Genomic DNA, 22,348 nt, shown 5'->3' with positions numbered 1-22,348 from the left:
ATCGAGACTTGAACTCGGGACCTTCGAAGGAGAGCTTCTGTAAAGTTTGGAAGGTAGGAGACGAGGTACTGGCAGAAGTAAAGCTGTGAGGACGGGGCGTGAGTCGTGCTTGGGTAGCTCAGTTGGTAGAGCACTTGCCCGCGGAAGGCAAAGATCCCGAGTTCGAGTCTCGGTCCGGCACACAGTTTTAATCTGCCAGGAAATTTCAAAGGAGTCCTGCTATGAAATGAAATGGCCCCCTTGAACCATGAGCCCTGAGTGTCGGGTCATATGGAGGGCGACACTCAGGTTTGTATCCCACCACTATCCCAGGCCTCTCGAGACACGCCTTTACTGGTCATCGAAGCTCATTTCGAAGAGGGAGTCATCACTGAAGAGAATTCTACTCAATTCAATGAGATTGCAGGCTGAAGACGTATCTGGAGACGCACCGGACAGAGTTGGGATACCAACCTGACTGTCGTCCGCCATACGACTCGACGACTAGGAAGGAAGGTCTCAATTGGTTCGAATGGCTCTGAGCACTGTGGGGCTTAACATCTGAGGTCATCAGTCCCCTTGAGTTAGAATTACTTAAACTTGACCTAAGGACATCACACATATCCATGCCCGAGGCAGGATTCGAACCTGCGATCGTAGCAGGCGCGCGGTTCCCGACTGAAGCTCCTAGAACCGCTCGACCACAGGGGCCGGCAAGGAAGGTCTAGGGTGCATTTTCGCTCATACCGGAACACCTTTGGTCCTCTTACAACACAATGGCACATCGGCGATATTCTATGCCCTATTCTGTTGCCCTTCATGGCAAGCAATCCTGTGCTTACATTTAGCAGGAAAATGCCCGCCTGCACACGGTGAGAGCTTCTACTGCTTGTCTTCGTGATTGCCAAACGTCCCATTGGCCAGAAAGGTCGCTGGATTTCTCCCCAGTTGAGAACGTTTCGAGCATTATGGGCAGGGCTCTCCAACCATCTCGGAATTTTGACGATCTAACCCTCCAGCTGGACAGATTTTTGCACGATATGCCTCAGAAGAACATCTAAAAACTATATCAATGAATGTGAGGCCGAATAACTGCTGCATAATGCCCAGAGACGGACCAACGCGTTATTGACTTTTTTAATTTGTGAAGCTCTTTCTCTTGAAAAAATCATCCAATTTTTCTGAAACTGAAATCATTTGTTTGTCTGTACGTGGACGTCACATCTACCCCTTTTTTGGTCCCATTCGGATAATTCCCTCGTGTTGCGTCGGTATTTTTTTCCTTTCGCTTGTCCCTTTTGCTACAGAAAACTGAAAGCATATTCTCGACTGAGCTTATCCTTTACGGTACTTACATTTGTCCCTTCCTCGATTACAGATGAAGCCATATCCGCAAGTGACGTATTCTCCAATGGTACAGGTAAATGTATTTTCTTAAAGGAGGGAAAATTAAGGCAGACAGCATACATATAGGTAGGCTTCAAGTGCTATACAGAAAGACACGCCACCGCTGGAATCAAACTCTACTCAGATTGACTAGTCCTCAAGTGTGAGAGCGTTATGGAGAATGGTGTGGTCCCCGTAACCTCTCCTCTAAACAATCCTCGGATGACGATCATAACAGATAAATTATTATGTAAGGGTGAATTTTGAAATAGCTAGATTGCAACAGAAAACTTATGAAAATTAAATGAGTAATGGAGGTTTCAAAATATGGGCTTGAAGAACTAGAGGAACGAGCGATTATGTGATAAGGAAACATCAACAGAGGAGGTCACTACCATTGGCTAAAAAGTAGTCAACACTTCCCGTTAATGTGATTTTGAGTCGAGCACAAGGAACCAAAGTGACGCTTCTATCAGTTTAAAATAACATCAGTTTGTCTTTGTGACATATTAAATCACCTTATAGACATTACTCTTACACATAAGCAGGCGAAATTATGAACGATTGTTTGTCATATGTATCGACAATTGAGAGGAAAGAAAAATGAATCATCTTTACCCACATTTTGCTTTATACTCGATTTATCCTTTCCACTTTAGTTCTTGCTTGAATAACAGTCTAAAAAGCATCTATAGGCTACTGCATTCGCTGGCGAAGCCAAGTTCGCCGCATCGTTAATGTTGAGATACGAAAGATTCTGCCTCTGCCGGCACACTAGAGCATGCAGTCGTCTGAACTGCAAACTAGGTATCCCGCCTCTTCTCCTTAAGTGAGTTGTTTCCACTGTGTTGGGCAGAACATCTGCAACTGTGGCTCATCCAGATAACAAAATAGGAAGAGAACCGCCAGAAATCAGTTTCTAACATTGTAATATATCAGAAACAATACGTCGACATGTGGAGGCGGATTGCACTCTACCGAGAAGGTGTGTCGTTTAAGGGGGGTAGGACGTCAAACGGACCGACTTGGAGCAGGAGAGGCACCACAGGACATTTTAATTTCCACTGTCTATACTTCTACAAGTAAATTCATAAAACTTTGTCAGCATGACCAGGAAGGATTCATGATTCACACTCGTAGCAGCGGAAGTTCAAAAACATAACAAAATAATTTTTATCATATGAAATTTCATCATTTTTTCACTTACTATTGGCTGCATTTTTTGCTATAGGTACACTTTTCTTCATAAGTAAGAGAGACTGTTCGATGAATTTTGCACAGCATACAAACCATACTTGCAGGTCTCTGAAACTCTAGAATTTATTTAATTTATGAAAAGATGAATGAGCTGTTACGTTTTAAACTTCATGTTTAGAAAAAAATCAGATTTTGTAGTTAATTATCTCAATTTTTACCACAGTTTTTAACAGATTTGGAAAATTCTAGAGTTTCGTACACCTGTAAGTATGGTTTGTGTGTTGTGCAAAATTCATCTAAGAATCTCTCTTACTTGTGAAGAAAAATGTACTTATAGCAACAAGTGCAGCCAACAGTAAGTGAAAAAATGCTGAAATATCATATCTAAAAAAATTTATTTTGCTATGTTTTTGCACTTCCACTGCTATGAGTGTGAATCCTGAATCCTTCATCGTCATGCTGACAAAGTTTTATGAATTTATTTGTAAAAGTACAGACAGCAGAAAATAAAATGTCCTGTGGTGCCTCTCCTGCTCCAAGTCGGCCCGTTTGACGTCCTACCCCCCTTAAAACGCAAGAGATGGAATGTGGTAACGATCGCCTTGCACTCTTTTTTTTTTTTTTTTTTTTTTTTTTTTTTTTTTTTTTTTTTTTGATGACTTCAATGAAAATGCTAATTCTTGTGTTTCAGGATTATTCGCAGCACAGACTTCACCAGAAGTTATTTATAGAATTGTACAACAGCAACGCTATTGCCTATACGACAGTGGACGGATATAACCATTTTAACGTTAGTCGATAGACCTCCCCACAACCTGCAATAGCGAATGTACACTAAGGAAAACAAATCGCAACTCCAAGAAGGAGCTGTCCGATATAAACGAAAATCGGTAGGCGTGTTTCTACAGCTGAAATGTGATACCTATTCGAATTTCGCACCAGTCGCAAATGAATGGCGCTACTAGCGACACTATAATGACGCAAATCAGGTTTGCTTTAAATACATGATGTAACGGTCATGTTCATTAGTTACCTTTGAGATTGGAAGTGGCTAGTTGCTGTTACTGAAGAATACCTTTAAGGGAACAAAGATGACATTATCAACACCTCACCGAGTTTGAACGAGGTCGTGTGTTAGGGCTACGAAAAGCAGGAATGTAGCCACTGTACATCATTGTTGGCAGCAGTGGACACGACAATGTAGAGCGCAAGGAGACCGGGCTTCGGACGGCCACTGGCACTACCGAAAGGAAAGACCACCGTGTACGGCGTGTGGTTCTGTCGTATCGCACTGCATCTGCAGCAACAATTGGCACCACAGTGACAAATTGAACTGTTACAAAACGTTTACTTCAAGGACAGCTCCGAGCCAGACGCCCTGTAGTAGAATTTATTTCACTGACCCCAATCCACCGCCATTTGCGACTTCAGTGGTGTCAAGCGAGCGCTCATTGGAGAGCAGGGTGGAGGTCTGTTGCGTTTTCTGATTAAACATGGTTCTGCCTCGGTGTCAGTGATGGTTAGGAGGAGGGCAGTTGAGGGCTTACAACCAACCTGTCTGCGTGCTGGACACACTTGATCTACACTTTGAGTTACGGACTGTTGTGCGATTTCATGTGACAGCAGGAGCAATCTCGTGGTTATCCCACCCACCCTGACTGCAAATTTGTACGTCAGTCTGGTGATTCTACCTATTGTGCTGTAGTTCATCAACAGCATTGCAGAAAGTGTTTTCCAACAGTTTAAAGGTCATCCACAAATCGATGTTGAAACCCAACATGCTCTATACAGTGTCGACATGTTGGCTTCGTCTGCTCGATCACCAGATCTGTCTCCAACCGAGCACGTGGGGGACGACAATTCCAGCGCTGTTCACAGCCAGCACTAGCCGTCCCTGGATTGACCGACTAAGTGCAACCGGCATCGAACTCCCTCCCACAAACTGACATCCGTCACCTGTACAAGCCAATGCACGCATGTTTGCATGCTTGCATTCGACAGTCTGGCGGTTAGACCGGTTATTACTGTACCAGCATTTCACATTTGCAATGGCTTATATCGAGCTAAAATTAACCTGTGATCTTTCTTTCAATGTTAATCACTTATATAATATGTTACCTAGACAAATGTGTTACCTGTAATCTTACCATCCCTCACATCACTATCAAATTTTTAAGTGCTGCAAAAGTTTAGAAAGCTTAGAGAGGCCTGATATATACAAAAGAAAAACTTTTTACTTCATTTTCTCTTGTTGTTAGGTGCAGTTCTCGCTTCTAGGGGTACATTCCTGAGGCCGAAATTTTGATTTTGTGGGTTCCGGTTGATGTGAATAATTGATGAAGTACTTTGTGTTGATATGAATTTTTTCTATTTTATCCTATTCTTCTATATCACTGACTTCACAGTCTCCATTGCCATAAAACCAACAATTACGTTCTTATTGACAAAATTAAAAAGACGTCTGATTCTATCAGAGGTATGCCCACTACTACTAACATTCTGCGGTACTCACAAAATTCCAAAGAGTTTACAAAACAAAAGGGCCTACAAACTTTCTTGACAAAGTAGAATTTTCGTCAAGTTATATCATTATTTTATAAATGAGTCCAGAAATAAATTTAATAAATATCGTCACATTATGCAATTAATAATAGGAATTTTTAGTATGCCAGATAATTCATAATTTCAAATATTGCTAAAAGAAGATATAAATCTAGCTCTACATATCGATTGTAACAAATTAATTTCTTTTTGTAGATTTCAGCCTGAAATATAATGCATCGTATACAAAAGCAAATGAAATTCTTTTAGTGAAACAGTTGAGATAATTTTTACCTATACAAGATTCAAAACAATTTTTGGTGTCGGTTATTTCTCTAGGGAAAGGTAATGTCAGAGGAGGGTGTTCCATTACATACCGAAATTCCACTACTCTACATTCTTGGTGCTGCGTTTCTTCTGTCAGTGTCTTTACTTGGTTTTCGCAACAGTTTACCATAGAACCCAATTTTACAGATTGTGTGGTGGTTACTGATGAAACTAGATACGCTACGGCTGGAAACTTTTTTTATTTATAGATAACAACTGTTATTGAGCTGAAGACTGCTAACCTGCCACTCACAACACGGTAAACAGTTCAGCATTTTCACACAGAAAGCGACATTTCATTCGAAAATAATTCTCTCTATGACATTAAACTGGCGATTCCTCACTATTTCACTACAGAAAACAATTCCATCTTTGGAATGTGGAAATTAATAATGGACGATATACATCGCGTGATTGTGACGGTACATCTCCAGATTTAATCAAGTAAACTGAACTGTGTCGGGCAAAAGTTTTTTACGAGTGCGTGTCAGGTGAACTCCAAGACTTTAATTTATCTAAAAGGTTGTGAGAAGTGAAATTTTTCGATTACGTCTCTGGCTATACCTTGCGGAGAAGGCATTACAAGCTCCGCAGCCAACAGCTATGCAAGCTATAACGTTGCGTGGTTCGGGACCTTAAAGGGGTGGTGATTTTCGCCATGAACTGCCTCAGTAATGAACGTTTTCCCACGCCTGTTCAGCACAACCTCTCATTTGGATCTCGGCATTTGCCCGCATATTATAATGCTAAGTGTGCCGGCACCCGCTGGGTTTCGCGACTGTTGCGCTGCCATGTTCCCATTACGGAGCTGTTGCCTCACGCCCTCCGACAGCGACACAGAATTCAGTTTTGCACTACGACCGTTACAATGATCGTACTCATTACAGCATACATACATTTTGCAACACTTCGTATGTTGGATAACAGAACAATCCAGTGATAGAGAATGTCCTGAAATTCGTCAAAGGTTAAATTATGAGTCTTTTCTAAGTTGTCTTCCAAAAATTTATTGACAGATACTTCAATGCACACTTCCAAAACAGCTGGTAAGAAATTTATTATATTGCAACTAGCCGACAGATGAACTTGCAGTAACCAGTTGTACGATTCACCATTTCGTTTCCATGTTTCCATATTCGAGAATTTGGTACACGTCAAAGCTTCATTCATTTAAAGTTTTACAAGACATGGTAGACTTCCGGTCTATGTTACAAGCTAATATTTCCCTACCTTAGGACATGTACGAGGCCTGTACGTGAAGAATATTTGTTTCTGTCAGTTAGGACTTTTCAAAATTTCTGTTACACTCTTCTGCCAGCCAGAGATGACTGATCGCACTGCTCTTCTTTGCTCGACGGCTCTTGTTACTTCGACCTGATATGGGTCCCCAACACTCAAACAGTATTCAAGTGTGGGATGTGCAAGCGTTTCGTATGAAATCTCTTTTGTAGACGAACTGCCGTTTCCCAATAACCTGCCAATTAACGGTCGCAGGTGTTTACCTTTACCTACAACTGAGCCTATGTACTCGTTCCCGATCGCATCTCTCCACAGTATTAATCCCAGATACACTACCGCTTGTGTAAATTGCAACACCAAGAAGGAAAGGCATGAATTCAATTAATTTAATACCACCGGTTAGGTACATGACAAGTAACAAATGATTAACTTTTCAAATCTGTACATGTCCTTTGAAGTCTACTATTTACTATGTCGTCTGGCCACCATGCGCTGCAATTAGAGCTGCTATACGCCGTGGCATTGAAACAGTAAGGTTCTGAATACGTTCCTCAGGGATCTCCATCCACGCAGTTTGTATCCGAGTCCACAAATCCATGACACCAGTTACTGGAGGACCGTGACACACCAGGTGCCGACCAGCCATATCCCAGACATGTCTGGCAAACGTGGAGGCCAGGAAAGCGATGGTACTCGTTGCTCTTCGAAGAAGGCCTGTACATTCCTCACAATATGTGGCCGGGCACTGTCCTGTTGAAAAAATTAAAATGTCGTGTGGTTAGGGCCTCCCATCGAGTAGACCGTTCGCCTGGTGCAGGTCTTTCGATTTGACGCCACTTCGGCGACCTGCGCGTCGATGGGGATGAAATGATGATAATGAGGACAACACAACACCCAGTCACTGAGCGGAGAAAATCTCCAACCCAGCCGGGAATCGAACCCGGGCCCGTAGGATTGACAGTCTGTCACGCTGACCACTCAACTACCGGGGGGGACTGTCCTATTGAAACTGGCCTGTGGAGATGCCTCAAACAGGGGGAGTACCTCAGGCTCCACAGCCGCCGTTAGGTACCGGCTGCTGTTCAGAGGCGAGATCTGTTGTTGTAATCAATGGCGCCCCAAACCATCACACCTGGTGTTTGTCCGCTATGCCGCTCCACAATGCAGCCCTCCAGGTTGCGCTCACGACGGGACTGCCGGACACGTATGCGGCCATCACTGTAAGACACGTTGACGCGGGATTCATCCGAAAAGATTACTCAGCACCCCAGTGACGGTGTTCACTGGCCCATTTCAGTCGGAGGAGCTTGTGGTTTATGGACAATGGAAGCCGACGTAATGGCATGCGTGCAACCAGTCCAACCTGCAGCAGACGGCGACCAACCGTCGATGCAGAGAAGTTCACACCTGTTGCAGTACTACAGCGACGAGCCAACACTGTAAATGACCCAGTACGGCCAGTTATGGCCAAGCTGACAAGATGACGGTCATCCCGTGCTGTGGTTGTGTTCCGTGGCCCAGTTCCTGTTCTGCATACGAACTTCAACTATCCATTGCTTCGACACACGCATCACTGTCGTAGCAGTATGCCCTGTGCGAGCCGAAATGTCACAGTATGACAACCCCGTTTCCCGGAGACCGATCATTCTGCCCCGTTCAAACTCGCTCACATGCCGATATGGCGCTCTTTTACATCTACGAGGCACACTGGCACTCATTGTATTGTTTCGACCTTGTGTGACAGTTCTGCACCGAATACACTAGGCGCAACACCGACCCTATCGGACCGACACGAGGGTTCTCTGCTCGGCCTACGTGTACCCCATCTCGCTGCAAAACGTTATGAAACGTCCCCTTCGAAAAATTTATATTTTACTGTGCTGGAAAAGATCTACGTTATTTGATTTTCAAACGGCTGAGCAGAACTGAACGTACTCAGACATTTCTCTCTTTACTTATTCTGATCAACATTAAACTGGCCGGCCGGTGTGGCCGTGCGGTTCTAGGCGCTTCAGTCGGGAACCGCGTGACCGCTACAGTCGCAGGTTCGAATCCTGCCTCGGGCATGGATGTGTGTGATGTCCTTAGGTTAGTTAGGTTTAAGTAGTTCTAAGTTCTTGGGGACTGATGACCTCAGATGTTAAGTCCCATAGTGCTCAGAGCCATTTGAACCATTGACACACAATATTTTTAGCGCAACGCAATCTGACTTTTAATAATCCCTACAAAAGAATGGCACTGACTAACAATAACCTATACTTTTCATGTATCACTTACCTCACAAAAATCAACGTTATTCGAACTACTGCAATACAGAGAGCGCCAATACTGCCAGCTAAATAAAAGATTCTAACTACTGAAGGCACTAACTACTGATAGGCATAGCAATTGAAAGATTTTGATAGAGAACAAACAATGTATTTACCTTAATAATGTTCAAAACTCACCATATATACAGGGTGAGTCACCTAACGTTTCCACTGGATATATTTCGTAAACAACATCAAATACTGACGAATCGATTCCACAGACCGAACGTGAGGAGAGGGGCTAGTGTAATTGGTTAATAAAAACCATAAAAAAATGCACGGAAGTATGTTTTTTAACACAAACCTACGTTTTTTTAAATGGAAGACCGTTAGTTTTGTTAGCACATCTGAACATATAAACAAGTACGTAATCAGTGCCGTTTGTTGCATTGTAAAATGTTAATTACATCCGGAGATATCGTAACCTAATGTTGACGCTTGGGTACCACTCCTCCGCTGCTCGATCGTGTGTATCGGAGAGCACCGAATTACGTAGGGATCTAAAGGGAACGGTGATGGACCTTAGGTACAGAAGAGACTGGAACAACACATTACGTCCACATGCTAACAGCTATTTATTGGTCTTTTCACTGACGCATATGTACATTACCATGAGGGGTGAGGTACACGTACACACGTGGTTTCCGTTTTCAATTATGGAGTGGAATAGAGTGTGTCCCGACATGTCAGGCCAAGAGATGTTCAATGTGGTGGCCATCATTTGCTGCACACAATTGCAATCTCTGGCGTAATGAATGTCGTACACGCCGCAGTACATCTGGTGTAATGTCGCCGCAGGCTGCCACAATACGTTGTTTCATATCCTCTGGGGTTGTAGGCACATCACGGTACACATTCTCCTTTAACGTACCCCACAGAAAGAAGTCCAGAGATGTAAGATCAGGAGAACGCGCTGGCCAATTTATGCGTCCTCCACGTCCTATGAAACGCCCGTCGAACGTGTACCTCACCCCTCATGGTAATGTACATGTGCGTCAGTGAAAAAGACCAATAAAAAGGTATTAGCATGTGGACGCAATGTGCTGTTCCAGTCTCTTCTGTACCTAAGATCCATCACCGTTCCCTTTGGATCCCTACGTAATTCGGTGCTCTCCGATACACACGATCGAACAGCGGAGGAGAGGTACTCAAGCGACAACATTAGGTTACAATATATATATATATATATCAGTTCATGATATGCAGTATTAGAAATTTACTCTTTCTGGTGGACACACGTCCAGATAGTCCGCTCTCAAAATTCTGCCATCTCTCTCCCCATATCCACCACTGCTGGCAGCTCACCTCCAACTGCGCAGCGCTACGCGCTGTTCACATCCAGCTGCCCAACACTACAATAGCGAATATTCCAACAATGCCAACCAGCCACAGACAGTGATCTTCATATAGAGCGCTACGTGGCATTACCAACACAAAAACCTAAACAGCCTACTTACAACGTATCACGTATTGCTTGCACACATGTCACCACTTCCGCCAAGTGTGGCGGTATTCGGGTCATTCCTTCTCGGTGTTGCACTTTTCACAAACGGCAGTGTAATTGTACGACAGTACTGGCTCTAGTCAGTCGTGACTGATTAATAGTGTAGTCAAAAGACTCGTTGCTTTTGCGTTTCGTGAAGTACACAGCTTTGTGAATCTCTACTTTAATAGCTAGTTACCACTCACTGCATCAGGCTGATATTTTGTCTAAATCCGAGAGGATAATACTGCAATTTAAGGCGAACAGAATTTGCTTACAGAAAAAATAAACAACGCTGTCAGCATTTACTTCGTCAGTGCAAACGACGTGACATCATGGATAAAACAAGTTTGATAAACTTCAGTGAAAGTGTTGCGCAAATTTGTAATGACACGCTTAGAATCTGCAGATTACTGGAAACAGAAAACTAAAGATCAGTACAACACTCACTCTTATGAAGCGAAATTACCTCGCGTTCGTCGATAGCGCAGCTGCGCAAGGCGCTAACCAATCAACACGCGGCACGAATAAACCCAAGTAACGAGTGACGCCACACGCCGAAACCGACGATCCGAAATAATCACTACACAGCGCTGCACGCTTACCGCGTCTAGAAAGTGCGTCTTGCGATGCGTAATGGCTTCTGCTTTCAGCAGCTAATTCAGAGAATTCTAACGCAGGACGGGTGGAAAAAATAAGAAAGAAGAAGGAAAAAACGTTCAATTTCCGGGCAATACTCGTTGATTGCGTCCATCTCGCTCCGTCGCCTGGTCCGGCACGTAACACTGGGAGAGCCATGCCGCCAACCTCCTCCAGCACTTCCTCGCTCTCGCTCTCGTGTTTTCTCTCTCTCTCTCTCTCTTGCTCGCTCTCTGTGCCCCTCCCTCGCCTCTTCCTCCTGCTTTCGGTCTCTCATTACCGGAGCCACGACGCGTGAAGAAAATTAGTCTGTTCGCCGGGCCAGTGGCCAATGCTTTCGTAACCCGTGTATTACCATAAGGGCCACAGCAGTCCGTCCGCGCAGCGTGGGCGCTGCGCACAGGAAAGGCGAATGATTTAAAAGAGGTAAGGGGTGGGGGGGCGAGGGAGGAAGGGGGGGGGGGGGGGCAGGGAGAGGCAGTTTAGCCCGGAGCAGACGCGGCTGGTTCTCTCCAGGGGCTCACAACCGTGGCGCCTGACTGGCGTCCTCTCTCTCTCTCTCCCACACACACACACACACACTCACTCACACACACACGAACTCTCACTCTCACTCTCGTTCCCTCGCGACATACCCACTCACACACACATACACACATACACACACACACACACACACACACACACAGCCACACACATTAATTATCCGGACTTGTGTCGGCGGGGAGCGGACGCGTCGACGCCCGTCATTCGTAAGCAGCGTGCAGAGTCATCCTGGGGCGTAGTGCCGCATGTTTCATAACAACAATACGCACGGCGCGATCGCCAAGGAGATGGCGGCCATCGGAAGAAGCCGATGAGGTAACTTGGTGTCCTTCCTTCCGGCGAAAGAGAAAGTTTGGCGTGTCCCCACGAGGAGAGGTCAGCAGTAGCTACTTCTCTAGCACACCACGAAGGCGGCATGCGTAAAACAAAAATGGCATAACATACAAATGATTAGCATTTCAGCGTAACGGCGCAAAGTTGGAGTGTGTCGATCTTCGTTCTCTAAATAAAGAATATTTATGCACACGTCTCTCGTTCAGTTCTAGCATTTGAATGACGATTGTTCCGGAGGAGATCGCGTTATGGCTCGCTTAATGCAGCCCCTCATGGTTCAGTTTTAGTTTCACTCTTACCCTTTGTATGTGAATGACTTTTCATTTAACAATCAACAAACAAAATTGGTACGTTTTACAGACAATGTGTTCTAATTAACACCATAAGAGAGAAAGCAGCATAAGAAATTGATGACGTTTTTCAGAGTTTTATTAAGTGGTTGTCTAAAAATAGATTCTCTCTAAATTTTGAGAAAACAGTTCTGTACAAAAAGCAGAGTCATACCAATAATTGATTTAGCACACGAGCAATAGCCAGTAACTTCCTGGCAGATTAAAACTCTGTGACGAACCGAGGCTCGAACTCGGGACCTTTGCCTTTGTAGGTAGGAGATGATGTACTGCCAGAAGTATAGCTGTAAGGACAGGGCGCGAGACGTGCTTGGATAGCTCAGTTGGTAGAGCACTTGTCCGCGAAAAGCAACGGTACCGAGTTCAAGTCTCGGTCCGGCACACAGTTTTAATCTGCCAGGAAGTTTCATATCAGTCCACACTCCGCTTCAGAGTGAAAATCTCATTCTAGTAGCCAGTAAACTTGACAGAATGCTCCAAATTTTTGGCTGTAAGTACTTATTACAATTTGAAGTGGAAGAAGCATATTACGGGACTGCATGGGCTGCTCAGTCACTTGCGTTCAGCTACTTCTCTTCTCCGTATAACGGCCAGGCTCGGAAACAAAGTGAATCAACCTCCTGGCATAATTCGCGTATTTCCTCTCAGTAATGTCTCCTGGAATAATTTTGTGGAGTAACTCATCACTCAGAAAGAAAGAGTCGGTTACACAAACGCGAGCAGTAAGAGTAGTATGTAGTGACCGCTCGCAGTCGTCAGATAGGTGCCTCCTCATGGAGTTTGGATTTTTAACAGCACTATCACAGTACACATATTCGCTAATGATATTCGTCATAAATAATCAATTACTAAAGTCAGATGTCTAGCAGGTAGCAACGTTAGGCTTAAATCCAGTCTAAAACCATTTAACCTGGACAACTATCCCACGGACGAATTTTCTTCAATCTGATCCATTAGAAATGATTTTTGAAAGCGTTATGACTGTAAAAGCAAAGGATCTGTTTATAAATAAGTTTTCTGCTATTAATCACGATTTTCTGTTATTTATATTTCACACGATGCGTTCGAGAAATGATTGCCATTTTCAGGTGAGTTGTCTGTGTGCTACGCCATATACTAGTGATTTTTTAATGTGTGAAATTCTGTATTGTTTTGTTTTATTTACTGTCAATATACAACAAAAAGTGAAATTTTTAACTGCTGATCCAATTTTACACAGAGTTAGTGGCGAAATTTGGAAGAATTTCTATTTACTGTTTTCTTGTGGTCTACTTGCGCAGAAGCTCACACATAGTTTTCTGTGAACAGAGTACACTGTGCAATAGTTTCCATTTTAAGATTTTTACTGTCTGGCTTGGAACCGAAATTTTGATTTGGTCCATTAGAAAAGGTTTGTGAAAGCCTGCAAGCCTAAAAATAGAATGCATTTCTGCTACGTTACAATTTCTTTTTGTTTGTATTTTACACGACGCGTATCTGGAAGTGATTCCCATTTACAGTTGTTTTTTCTGTGTGCCATACCATTTATTCGTAATGTTTTCGATGTGTGAGGTGCTGCACTGTTGTGTTGTCCTTACCGCACCATGTAAAAACACGTCAAATTTTTAACTGATGATCGATCTTTATGCAGAATTAATGGCAATATTTGGAAGAACTTCTACTTACAGTAATCGTTCATTTACCGTGTATTTATTTCGTCTTTAATGACTTGCAAAGAGTAAAGAACACGTATTTGTTTATTTCGCTACATTTAAGATAATTTTATAAGTTTTTATCGTCGTCTGGTTTTTCTTACACGCCCGAGTAATCAGACGTTTGCCAGTTATAGTCGACAACACTTTTAAAATCCAGTAAAAAAAAAAAAGACAAGTCACTATTAAGTTCTGTTATGTAATCAGATTATTTTTCAAATGTATTATTCTGAAGTGTTTGACAGCGAAGTCTATAGCTCCTGGGCTGATTGCGCGATAAGGAGGTGGTTTCTGTTATCTGCGTTGTCAAGTAGATGACCGAATCTGTATTATGTTAACCGTACTCAGAGAGCAGCTAGCTATCAAACTGCAACATCAATGACGAACAAATAAAAGTGGTGATGGTAGATTATGCGTAATAGTTATTTCCAAATCTCCGAGACGCTAAGAAGAATGTCGCAATTCACATGGATTCCTCTGCAGTTGAAGCACTTGTGAAATTTCTTGATAATTATTTCAGATAAATCTAGATGACGAATTAATTGAAGAGTGGACAAACGACGTGCGTGAGAAACTTGGACGCCTGCAAATGAATAAGGCAGTGCACGAGCGGTCCGCAGATGGCGATGGAAAAGTGACTTGTAGTTTTAAAAGGTAACGGGGTTCACAGAAAATGAAGTTTCTTGACGAGCTTATCGTTGAGGGTAGAATCTCCTGACAGCAGCTTCCAGAATTTCTCTAGACACTGGTTCTTCATGTACATTTTTCTAGTAACAAGCAGTGACAATTTGCTGACAAGCACAGTCACTGAAAAGGACAGAGAGACAACTCTTGTTGCACACACTACCTTCTTGAGGATGATGCTCTGACGAGGGAACGTGGGTCCTCGGTGACGAATGAAAGGAACAACGGGAGGAGAAGGCATTGCGACGGTAAGGCCCGTTTACATTGCGCGGGTGTACTTTTCAGATCTTCAAGGAGCATTATCGTCAAAGGTGAGTAGCCAACAAGGCAACCGCCCCTCGCAGCGATGAACCACAGGTGGTACAGCTTGACAGAAAGCTGACTGGTTTTGTGTACGTTCCAAGAACTCAACGCTAGCTGTGCTGTGCACGCCGAAGAAGATGATCTCACGTGTAACTTTTAACAGTGCATTATGTAGTTTCAAACCTCGTTTTATTACTCCTTGTCCTAACAGATCTTCGTGAAACAATATTTTTTATCTACTTTAAGAATTTTTGAGTTAACAAATAATGAGGTACATAGTGGAGTTGATTGATTGTTAGTTTCATTCAATAAACCATACGCATCCCTTTTTGGTTTAACAATATATTTATTTATTGTGAAGTATCTCTACATAATTTTCAATAGGTATTAAGGGATAAAATTCTACTATTCTAAACAGATGCTGCGTAACATGTGCATACGTATTTAAACTTAAAAAAATTTTATCTGCCTTGCTTTGGGACATCAGAATGTAGAACTTTAAAGACAGAAGATAAATTTGTAGATTTGGTGTAAGAGACAAATGAGATGCAATCAGCTACAATAGGTTTATCAAGAGTGCCTTGAAATTACGAGGACCTAATAGAGAAACAGAGGAGGAATCTACGCCGGGTATAAACACGAATAGCTGAAAACCATGTTACGGATACTGAACAAATCTCAGACAATAGCAAGGTCTGTTTACAAATGAAATGTGTTCCATGGAAATTATTCAGTTTTGTACAAAGTCTCATAATTTCGCAGATATTTCCAACATCAAGTAGATGTCAATGAATTTTGATCGGAAAAGTATACAAAAACTATTACTTTTGAGGTAATAACAATCCTACACCCCGTTTCAAAGAGTGACCGTCCAACCTTTTAATTACTATTTTTGTGTGTTCACTAACGATGCCCCCAAACAATAGTAACCACCCCACAATGCGGAACGGACTGCTTAAGTGTACATGATTTCGAAAATCAGAATCGATGACTGCGGCGTTTTCACTAAGAATTTCGTAGTGTTGACTAAATGTCATCTTGTTATTTCAGTATATGGTCAACATATAATTTGTGACTTGGCTGCTGAAAGCCAGCAGCAAAAGGAGCAACAGAATTGTAAGTTGTATATATATATTTCAGATTTGTGATACTGTTTATAGATAATATGTATATATGGTGCATTTCCTTTGTTGATGTTGTAGATGATTTCCTGGTAGAAGAAGATGAACAAAGAGCGATATGCGTTGAGGATAAGTAGGAGCCATCGCAGATCACCTGTAAGTGCATATTCTAAAAAATATTTTTTCCTTTTAGTTTTTGGCGTTCGTATATGCTTTTGTTATTTTAATACGTGGTTTTAGGTGGCATCAGGGAGATATACAGATGGCTCTACCCCATTTCAGGTGAGAACAAAAGGCCACAGTGCGTGGAGAAGATGACAGAGACCTCCGTCAGCGTGAGGAGATGAGAGATAACCTGAGGAAGATGCCAAGCAGACAGAGTGAAGTAGGAAATTTATATTCGTGTACTCGTTCTACTTACTACTACTAATAATAATAATCTGTGTTCTTTCTTTCCTTGCAGCAGCAGCCGCTGGCAACGTCTGAAACTTTGTACTTAATTGAGTTCGTTATTCATTCTCTACAACACAACCATCCATGCAATATGCCGTGGCACAGGTACGGAGGGCAGCGAAGCCTGCTTCACCCAAGTGGGGCCTGGTAAGGAGCCACTAGTCACCACGTGAGAAGCGTTGAGAGAAGTTTCGACTTGTGACTAGGTATGGGTTTTTCCCATGTGAGTATCTGGATATTACAGCAAAACTCAATGAAACCAGGGTACCTGACACATTTGAATTCTTCAGAAATCTTACAAGCGATATTCTAATGGATATAGAGTAGGAGCATTCTGTGAACATCTGGCAGGAACTCAACATCTTCAGAATAATGCACACAGCTTTACATGGTCACAGACTTGCATTTGCTTGCTGATGTTCAGACATTCTGGAGTCTATATATGACCATATCTTCTCTGGATCGCGCCTTTTATTACATGACACCTGGTTTGTCCAGGGACACAGTGCTCAAGAAAACGAAGTGCAGCCTTGAATTACTGACCGATACTGAGATGCTTCTTTTCTTTGGGCGATGTATCCATGGCTGACTTTTCCAATACGTCCAAAGGCACACAAGGCAAATAACTCATGGATGGGTGACAGGTTCAACACTTCCTTTGATTCGAATTACTACCTGGACGTAAATAACTTATACCAGCACGCCATGCACCAGACACTGCCAACTTGTGAGTTTTGATGAGTGCCTGAAGATGTATGCAAGGGATTATGTAAAAAAATCAGAGGGGGATATGGCAGCTGATTCTGATGTGGGGGGTCGAGGCAGAACTCTTAGATTGCATGATGCACTCTCCAATTTGCTGCTGTGTCCAGAGCAGCTAGCTCAGTGAGGAGGCTCCACTCCAAAACTGATGAAATTGCTGTGGAATATACTGAGATATATTATTCATTATCGTAATCTACAGTAGTATCTCCGCTTGCAGACGGACCTGGTAAGAATCATCTGAGCTACCTCTTTCAAGAAGTTGAAATGTGGCTACACTGAGCCACTGCGCCAGAGTTTGCGCCAAAGTGTATTATTAAGCCGCCTCCACAGTGCCTGTTGAGATCTCGTAGAAGTCAGTGCTTGTCGAGAGCTCGTAATAGTGAGTGCCTGTTAAGAACTCGTAGCAGAGAGTGTTTGTTGAGATGTGCTAGTAGGCAGTGCTTGCTGAGATGTGATATTGGAGAGTTCTGGTTGAGATGTGATAGTAGAGACTCGGTGTGAGATATAATGTAAGGATTAGAGTGATTTTCATCAATATAAATGAGGTAACTAACTCCGTTTCTTTTTATTTCAGTGTCCTAAATAATGCGTCATTACAGGTTCAGTCAACAAAGCATCTGGCGTGTGTTCTTGTATTAGAGTTTAATTCTGCTTTCCTTACGCAAATATAGTATTTGTAATTTTCTTTTATCACGTCAGTAAAATTGGTATTTAAAAATTCTTGTCTTGTTGGAGAAGAACCGTGCCAGATGTGTACGTTGAGTCATACTTCCACATACAGAACAGTTACATTTGTGCTTTGGTTTTGTAGGTTTTATAGTTGCTGGGGACTTAATTAATGAATTGTATTAACTGAAATTTTCATTTTATTCTTTGTTGTTGTTCTATGCAGTCAGATTGCGTAATAGTACTAGTCAGGACCAACCGATTACGAGACACAGCGTAATCGGACATACAGCTACGAAAAATTTAAAAAGCATTTTATATTTAATTAAGCCCCCATGCAAAGTCTTACTGGTTGAAGGTGTATATTGATTTGAATACAGCACTGAGAGCTTCCGTGATATTTAACCTTGAGAAAGATTTTTTTTAAATTAATGAATAATTCAATTTTTGGCAAAACAATGGAGAATGTGAAGGAACGATGTGAATTTTTAATTAGAACCGAATGAGATGGGCGTTATGACACAAGAAAATACAGTTCCAACCAAATTTTAAACAAGTCACCATATTCAATGAGGACTTTGTTGTGGTGGATTTGGCGAAGAGAACAGTAGGCTTCACAAAGCCTATTTATGTGGGGATGTAGGTGCTAGACCTTTCCAAACTCCACAAGTACCACTTTCATTATGAGTTAGCGAAAACTCATTTCGCAGATCCTGAATTACTTTATTTGGATACAGATAGCTTCATGTATTGTGGGAAGAACTACGATCCATATGAAGTAATGAGGTACCACAGTAATGAGTTCAACATGTCCTCAAACGCAGCCAATAATCCCAATGGTCTCTTGGCACTGTTCCACAGAACAAGAAGGTTATTGGCCTTATGTACGACGAAGCGAAGGGATTGCTAATTGTGAAGATTGTAGGGCTGCAATGAAAAATGTATGTGTATCGCACATTGGAAGGTACCACCCAGAGGGGGGGGGGGGGGCTAAGGATATGCATTTTATGCCGTCAAGAGCCCTTTCAATCGAAGAACATTTGAGGTGCCTGTACAGCGGTGTTCACAGTGCTACAAGACGACATGAGGTGCACACTGTGCTGCAGACTAAAATCAGGCTGTCACCTCTTGATGATAAAAGGGTCATTTGTGATTATGGGACTGAAACTCTTACATACTCTCACTATTCACTTATAGTGAAAGAAGGGGTGAGAGGGAGAGAATGAGTGAGAGAGACACAGTGTGTGTGAATTATTTCAATTTCAAACATTCATAAAAATGCAGCACTTACGGCCTATTACACATTTACTGAAATGTGTTAAGTTGTAATCAAGCTGAAGAACAATTTACTAAAATTTAAGTAATGTACTTTTTCATTACTACAGTGATTGTTATTGCCAAAATAATTTAGAGTTCAGGCAACGATCAGATACCATGGCACACAACAGGCTACTTAAATGGTAGGCACGACATAATTTAGCATATAAAATACAAAATTTCATGTGAGCAAACAAGCTCGTGAGATTCAACAATTATGCACAGAAAAGGGACGCCCGCCCGCTCAGCGGTTTCCAATACAGGCTCGACATGGACCCCCAGACGGGAACAGCAACGTTCACGAATGGGCACGAGAAATTCGCAGAGCTAGTGGGTATCTACAACTGCTGACATCTGCCATAAATAACTAGAAACGTAATAACTAATTACAACACATCATCAGTAAAATTAATACATGAAATTTATTACAATATCTACATACCGTCATCGAATGAGTTATAGTACCACCATCAATAGAATCCATTTCAGGCTATTAAACACACAATAACAACTGGCCTCTCAATAACCGGTAAGAATTTAGGAAACTATTCATTTCAAAATTATACACGTGTCCCTCAGACACACTATTAGTTCAAACAGAAACGTAACAGTAATGTTATTACAATTCAGAGATAAATATATCAAGGTAAATATTTTATCTATATATAAATCAATGGCGACTGACCATCTTAACTCCGTGGTGTGATACAAATACAATAACCAAGCTATACTTAAACAAGGGCCAGCAAACTGCTTTCAATGGCGGTTAGACCATGACAATAGGGATCTACAACGGAATGCCTCAGCACTCCAGGCCCTCATAAATGTTAATAATCACACTACATACACCATAAAACATTACGTATTAAACCAATTAAAATCAACACATTGAAGGCCAGACTCAGTAGGAGTAGCGACGGCCGCCTAAGAAAATTTAGTCAACCTCACAGAACCCAGATGTGGATTCTGACCACAATTTACAGGACAAGCAAGGCCCTTATCCTCTTGCTTGTTCAACGAAGGCAGCCGCCGCAGATCCCAATGCCAGGAGACATGAAACAAGCGGGAAAAACACGAACGGCTTCCCAGTAACGTCACTTTCCACACCAGCGATATTTGCCATGGCGCAGTCACCCGGGTAACAGCCCCTTTTAGACGTTCACTGTTTGCTGGCTGATACCGGACCTTAACTGTGTGCCATAGTTCCCAAAACGCCGTCACTGCTCGGCGTCGGAAAGTAAAATCACTCCCTCTTCATCAGCTTTCGCTCTTGCTCACGGTCTGCCCGGTACGTGGCGCCAGCGCGTGCTCTGCGCACACCGCCCGAAAGATGACCCATACAGGCGGCGGGAATATCGCTGATCGAGCCACATGGCTCGTGTGTGTGTGTGTGTGTGTGTGTGTGTGTGTGTGTGTGTGTATGTGTGTGTGTGTGCAGAATAGCATGACTCTTTTATCATAGTTAAGTAATTTTGTGTGTGAGTGAGTGAGTGAACATGTGTGTGTGTGTGTGTGTGTGTGTGTGTGTGTGTGTGAGAGAGAGAGAGAGAGAGAGAGAGAGAGAGAGAGAGAGAGTGTTTAGAAGGGATCGAGAGATTTTTTCAAAATATCATTATGTGTGGCGAGTTACGTTGATGTTGATTTAGTGATGGTATTCCTTGTGTGACTGGAAAAAATTGATATATTTAATTACATCCATTTGATTATTTTATAAGATCTGCATCTTCAAAAATGCCAGAGAATGATGAGCTTTTCACACCAAATAATAGAGAGATCCAACTCTCGCAAACTGCATTTTATAAATAAACAGTATACCCTTTGCAATGCAATTGATGTTGACTTGAATTTCCTGTCTTCAGATTCATCTTCTTCAGCATAGATTGAGTCGTTTTCCTGACAATTTTCAGATTGGGGAGAGATGGGGGACTGGGGGATTTACCGGAGGCGAAGGGGGTAATTCACTGACGAATTTAATTAATATGTCAATTAATTTGATATCAAAGATATGCTTGTATCAGCAAGGGGTTCCCCAGAGTGGGGGGAGGGCAGTGGAGGGGGAGTGGAGGATTGGGGAGGTTTCTTAGAAGGACAGATAAATCGCAGGGGATCATAATTCAACCCCTAAGGGGGCTGTAAAACAATTAACAGAACAATAGGTTAAGGTCAAAAATCAATCAAGTTTTCCCCGGTGCGTATAGTTGCCTCTGAAATTATGCAACCCGTAGTAACTGTCTCAGAACCTCCATTGCCCTACTACTGAAGTGTAGTGATGTGTAATTTGTGTAACTAGACTTGAAAGTAAACAATTACTGTAGCTATACATTGTGGTTACAGAATGTCATGGGATAGCGATGTGCACGTATACAGATGTACAAAAGGTCAGTGCATTGGCGGAGCTGTCATTTGTACTCAGGTGATTCATATGAAAAGGTTTACAACGTGCTAATGGCCACAGGAAGGGAATTAAAGGACTTTGAATGCTGAATGATTGTTAGAGCTATATGCTTGGACCTTTCCATTTCGGAATTCGTTTGGGAGTTCAATATTCTGAGATCCACAGTGTCAAAACGTGCCGAGAATACCGCATTTCAGACATTCACTCTCACCACAGACAACGCAGTGGCTGAAGGCCTTCACTTAACCACCGAGAGCAGTGGCGATCCACATGCGGCTCCCAGGCCGTGGGTTGCCGAATGCTGCTTTAAACGACTCAAAAAACTATGTCAGTTTGCAGATACATTGGGAAAGGTGTATTGTGCTTATTGGTGATTACTTCGGAATTATGTGAATACGCTTCGTTCTGCCTTAATACTTAACTGTAATGGAAGATGCCAAGAAGATGGGTAGTGATGGTTCAAATGGCTCTGAGCACTATAGGACTTAACAGCTGAGGTCATCAGTCCCCTAGAACTTAGAACTACTTAAACCTAACTAACCTAAGGACATCACACACATCCATGCCCGAGGAAGGATTTGAACCTGCGACCGTAGCGGTCGCGCGGTTCCAGACTGAAGCGCC

The sequence above is a fragment of the Schistocerca serialis genome, chromosome 6, assembly GCF_023864345.2.
Source record: "Schistocerca serialis cubense isolate TAMUIC-IGC-003099 chromosome 6, iqSchSeri2.2, whole genome shotgun sequence".
Lineage (NCBI taxonomy): Eukaryota > Metazoa > Arthropoda > Insecta > Orthoptera > Acrididae > Schistocerca > Schistocerca serialis.
The sequence above is the reverse complement of the archived record's forward strand: the minus strand, read 5'-3'. Positions refer to the sequence as shown.